The sequence below is a fragment of the Garra rufa genome, chromosome 20 (genome assembly GCF_049309525.1).
Source record: "Garra rufa chromosome 20, GarRuf1.0, whole genome shotgun sequence".
Classification (NCBI taxonomy): domain Eukaryota; kingdom Metazoa; phylum Chordata; class Actinopteri; order Cypriniformes; family Cyprinidae; genus Garra; species Garra rufa.
In genome coordinates this window covers 7,802,500-7,808,499 of record NC_133380.1, presented here as the reverse complement: position 1 = coordinate 7,808,499, position 6,000 = coordinate 7,802,500, and the positions used below count along the sequence as shown (strand labels likewise).

General features: G+C 35.9%; 1 protein-coding gene across 2 annotated transcripts in view; it reads left to right on the top strand.

Annotated features, from left to right (window-relative positions):
- cdk18 (cyclin dependent kinase 18) overlaps positions 1–6,000 on the top strand; it is a 102,565-nt gene that overhangs the window by 92,050 nt on the left and 4,515 nt on the right. The window lies entirely within an intron of this gene.

The following is a 6,000-nucleotide window of genomic DNA, read 5'->3' as shown; positions in this document are numbered from 1 at the left end:
ATTATATATATATATATATATATATATATATATATATATATATATATATATATATATATATATATATATATATATATATATATATATATATATATAAAATCCAGATAAATAAAATCAGAAAAGAAAAAAAAAACGGAAAAATGGGGAAAATTTCATAGGGCCCTAGTCTACAATGTCTCCTCTCACATAAAAATTCTTGCTTGATCTGTGCATATTTCTCTCTGGATTCGGATGACTTTTTCACAGAGGACTCATATTTTAGCCAAAAGCAACTACTTAAAATTAAAAACATGTTTATTGGTGGACTAGAGTGGTGTGGATTACTTTTGGATTATTGTGATGTTTTTATCAGATGTTTGGACTCATTCCGACGGCACCCACTCACTGCAAATGATCCATCAGTGAGCAAGTGATGTAATGCTTAATTGATTTCATATGGCCTGAGGGTGAGTATGTTTTCAGCGAATTTTCATTTTTGGGTCAACTCTTCTATTAAATACAGTTTGAAACATAAATATTTTAAAACCCAGTGTGCTTAAATCAAATCATTTTGCATGCAAATGCCTCCTTGTAAGCATCAATTCCTGTATTTAATGTATTTGCAGAGAGTACATTCTTATTATCTGAGGTGTGTTGTTCTGTTTAATATACAGATTTACTTTTCTAGGAAAGTTTAGGAGGAGCCAATAAGATATAAGACAATAGATTTATGCAATATGCAGTTTTTCCAGTCTATGTCAGATGTCAGAAACAAAAGCCCTGCAGGGCTGTACTGAGAATAGTCCAAAACACACACACACCTAGCCAGCGGTGGTACTGTGTTTAGAAACACCCTGCTGATGAAAGAGGTCATCAGAGGACAGCATATGGCAGAATAGCAGGAAGACAATATTTCTGGTATCACAGCATGGATGAAACAGGGATATTACTGCCTATTATGGTAGAAAATATTGAGTACTATCAATACATCTGATAAAGTGTCCATTCATTGTTAATGGGATAGTTCACAAAAAAAAATGAAAATTCTGTCATTAATTACTCACCCTAATGCCGTTTCAAGCCTGTAAGACCTTAGTTTATCTTTAGAACACAAATTAAAATATTTTTGATGAAATCCGAGAGCTTTCAGTCTCTGCATTAACAGCGGCGCAACTAACACGTTCAAGGCCCAGAAAGGTAGTAAGGACATCATTAAAATAGTCAGTAACTACAATTACTGTGGCAAAACTAACAAATAAATTAATAAATCAGATCAACTATTACTTAAAAAAATCTGTATTACTCAATTAAAAATTAGTCAATCATAACTAAAATCTCTGTCAAACAAACAGGAAAAACAACAACACTGGTCAAGCTGCAGCATGAGACATTTATCTGTGCGATTTCTAACAAGCACAAAGCACATGTGCAGAGGCCAGCAAGGTGCTATTTAATGCCACGGAACTGCTTCAGCTCCCACAAATCCCCGGGTGAAAAAAGGCCCTTGTTAAGAGTTTCGCTGCTGAGACGGAGTGAGCTCAGAAGCTAATTATGGTGTCAACTTCCCCTCTCTGGCTGCTCTCCTCCAGGTCCAATTAGTTTGATACAGGCAGGGGTGTCAGCCACAGCGCATTATAGCGTTATCAAAACACAGGTAAACAAACGCAGGCTGACACCTCCACGCTTCACTCAGGTACAGGCAAGAGTAAGGACCTTTCAGACTAATATTGTTCAAGATTATGTTGGGGGAATGACTGAACAAAGAGGGCTGCCACGGGCTAAAGACTCTTCCAGAGACTCAGTGCTGATCGCAGCATTTTGGCTGTAGTCTGCAGTAGACATCGCATACAGTAATGCATGTTAGTGACCTATACACTGTAAAAAATATATATTTTTCAAGATTGTAAATAAAACAAACGCTTAGTAGAATACTATTTACAACAAAATACTACTTCAGTTTTTCTACTAAGAATTAGCGTTACACACTAATTTTTTCAGTATACATTCAGGGACAAAAAATGCAGAAAAAAGTCCAAAATATGTAAAGATGTTATTTTTAGAATATTTATTCAGAGCAAATAAATGTTACTTACTCCTAAAAAGGCTTTAAAAATGGCCTCACAGCCTGGTCTAATTGATCTTTTTGCAGGTTTTAAGAGTGGTTTTGTCCACTTTTTAGGGGCAAATTAAACAAGTAAGATGATCATTTTATGAGATGGTTTATAACATGCTGTACCTTTATTAAATCAAAATTAAACAATCGACAATTTCTGGCAATATTACCAACTTGATTGCACTACTATTTGAACTGAACCGAGCTGGACGATGACATTACTGAATCAATGACGAACTGAGTTTACCTGAAAAATGTACTGCTTATTCCTTGTGCATTATTGGCACACTATTTTCCTGTCTAACACTGTAAAGTTGCTTTGACATTGCTTCGGAGCTTCAGAACTACAAAGCAGACTGGCAAATCTTTTGATTCAGATCAGAACTTCAGAACGCCGATCACAAATCGTCTGATTCAGATCGGGACTTTGGTGCAGGTTTTTCAAATCATTTGATTCAGATTGGGTCTTTTGAGCGGGTTTGCGGATCATTTGATTAAAAGCGGTACTTCGATACGGGTTCACAATTTATTTGATTCAGATCAGGAGTTTGGAGCATGTATTGCTAATTGTTTGATTTAGATCGAGACTTCGGTGCAGGTTCACAAATCATTTGATTCAGATCGGGGTTTGGAGTGCGTATTGCGAATGGGTTGATTCAAAGCGGGTTTTTCAAATCATTTAATTTGGATCGGGACTTCGGTACGTGTTCACAAATCATTTGATTCAGAGCATGACTTTGGAGCATGTATTGTTAATAGTTTGATATAGATTGGGACTTTGCAGCGGGTTCACAAATCATTTGATCCAGATCGGGAGATTGGAGTGTGTATTACGAATGGTTTAATTCAGATTGGGACTTCAGTGCAGGTTTTTCAAATCATTTAATTCAGATCGGGACTTCGGTGCATGTTCACAAATCATTTGATTCAGAACAGACTTTGGTGTGGATTTGCATATCATTTTATTTAGATAGGGACTTCATTGCGGGTTTCCATATCATTTGATTCAGATCAGAAGTTCAGTGTGGGTTTTTTGAATCATTAGATTCAGAGAGAGACTTCAGTGCGGGTTTTTCAAATCATTTAATTCACATCGGGACTTTAGTGCAGATTCACAAAACATTTGATTCAGATTGAGACTTCAGTGCGGGTTCGCATATCATTTGATTCAGATTGGAACTTCAGAACATGGATTGTGAAACATTTGATTCAGATCGGGACTGCGGTGTAGGCTGGCGAATCATTTCATTTAGACTGCAACTTCGTAAAGTGGACCACTCAACATTTCATTCAGATCGGGATTTCGTTGTGGGTTCATGAATCATTTGATTCAGATCAGAACTTCAGAATTTGTATGGCAAATCATTTGATAAAGATCGGTACTTCGGTGTGGGTTGCCAAATCTTTTGATTTAGATCGAAACTTCGGAACATGGATCATGAATTGTTTGGGACTTCCGCAGGTTTGTATATCATTTGATTTAGATCAGGACTTCAGTGCGAGTTTTTCGATTCATTTCATTCAGAGCAAGACTTCAGTGCGGGTTTGCATATCATTTGATTCAGATGAGGACTTCGATGTGGGCTGACGATTAATTTGATTCAGACCGGAACTTCAGAACATGGATCACAAAACATTTGATTCAGATCGGGACTTTGGTGTGGGTTGGTGAATCATTTAATTTAGATTGAAACTTTACAACATGGATTGCATCACATTTGATTCAGATTGGGATATCGGTGTGGGTTCATGAATCATTTGATTCAGATCGGAACTTCCGAAAGTGGATTGCAAAACATTTGATTCAGATCGGGACTTCAGTGCGGGTTTGCAAATCATTTGATTCAGATTGGAACTTCAGAACTTGGATGGCAAATCATTTGATTGAGATCGGAACTTTGGTGTATGTTGGCGAATCATCTCGGTGCGAATTTGTGTACCATTTCATTCAATTTGGAACTTCATTTGATTCGGATCAGAACTACAGTGCAGGTTTGCAAAACATTTGATTCAGATCGGGACTTTGGTGTAGGTTTTGTGAATCATTTGATTTGGATTGGAAATTCGGTGGGGGTTTGCGAAACATTTGATTCGGATCTGGACTTCGGTGCAGGTTTGCGAATCATTTGATTCAAATTGGGACTTCGGAGTGCGTATCGTGAATTGTTTGATTTAGATCAGGAATTTAGAGTGGGTTTGCAAATGATTTTAATTCAATCAGAACTTTTTATTGCAAATCATTTGATTCAGATCGGGACTTGGAGCAAGTATAACAAATCATTTGATTCAGATCGGGACTCTGAAGAACGTATTGTGAAGTATTTGATTTAGATCAGAACTTTAGAGCGGGTCCACAAATCATTTACCAGCACAAGCAGGTAAAACCTGCAAATTATGATTAGCTGAAATTACAAACATTAAAAGTCAACATACTATAAAGTTGCCTGAAAGATGTTCAAGAAAAATGACTAATGTCTTCATACATTTTTTAAAAAAGCCTTTTAAAAAAGATTAAGTGGGTTTTCTGGTCTTAACAGGTCTTAGAGAGAGTTTGACCACTTTTTTTTTTTTTTTTTTTTTAATTAAAAGGTGAAAACAACAAAATTATGATTGGTATTTTTGCTGGTTTTAGGCCACTTATTTGCTGTTCAGACTGGGCAGCCAGCTTAAACCAGCTAAATCCAGGTAAAACCAGCAAACTATCATGATAAGCTTAATTTATACACTTTAAAAGTCAATATACTATAACCTCTCCAGTATGACAGTTAGGTAAATGTGATTGTGAGTAACAGGGCTGTGCCTAATAATGTCCTAAATAAAATCTGCACCTGCACCATGTACCCAAACTGTACCCTGATGGTATCAGGTGGTAAAAATATTAAAAAAGAAGTTGGGTTAATAGTTATAGTAAGAGGGGGTGTAATAGTTATGATTCGTTTAACTACAGTAGAAGTCAATGGGACGTCTAAGATTGTGCACGTTTGTATTTGAGCAGAAAGCGGTATTTGTGTAGAAACGTGAATGCGTTTCTCTCTTTCTCTGATGGTGCGCGCAGCTTGAGTGCGCGCTGACCTGTCATTATGATGAAAGACCGCGGAGCGCGCGATTCGTTAATGGTGACAGCGGCCTTAATGAGTCCGAACCGTGCACCTGTTTCTCATCAAACCCCGCTGACTGATCGCGCCGTCAGCCGCACACAATGCGCTCTGAACGCTCTGCTCGCTTGAAACACCGCCAAACTTCGCCGGAGACAATTTTATAACTTGTGTGAGATGACAGCAGGGTGATGGGTGCTTCATTATTTAAAACTACTTTATAGCTCAGGGATCAACAAGTCAGGGGAGCTGTGCTCAAATCGAGTCATTAGCGAAGAGCACACACGACGGGAAAAATCACAGGCTGCTACTGTAACTAGTGCAAAAACGAATCAAAATTGAAGTTCTGTGGCTTTTAGAGTATCTACTGTACTATAAAAAAATTATAAAGAAATAAAAATCGATAAAAGTTATAATCATTTTTAAATATAATTGTATTCAATGTTAATTCAAATTAAATTATAATGGCTCATTGTGGTCACTATAGATAGAAATTATGAAATTTATATTATAATAATTGTACAAATATATATAAAAAAAATCACATTACATACATGAAATGTATAAAATTTCAAGTAATGTGTTTGACAGATAGGATTAATTAGATTTTTATATTATGTAAATTTGAATTAATATAATAAATGTTATAAAAAAATATATCATATAAATAATAATACATGGCAAATAATTAAAATAATTTCTATAAGAATATATATATATACATATATATATATATATATATATATATATATACCATGTTATTCCATGTAGGCAGAAGCAAACATACATAGCATTGTATATATGTGACCCTGG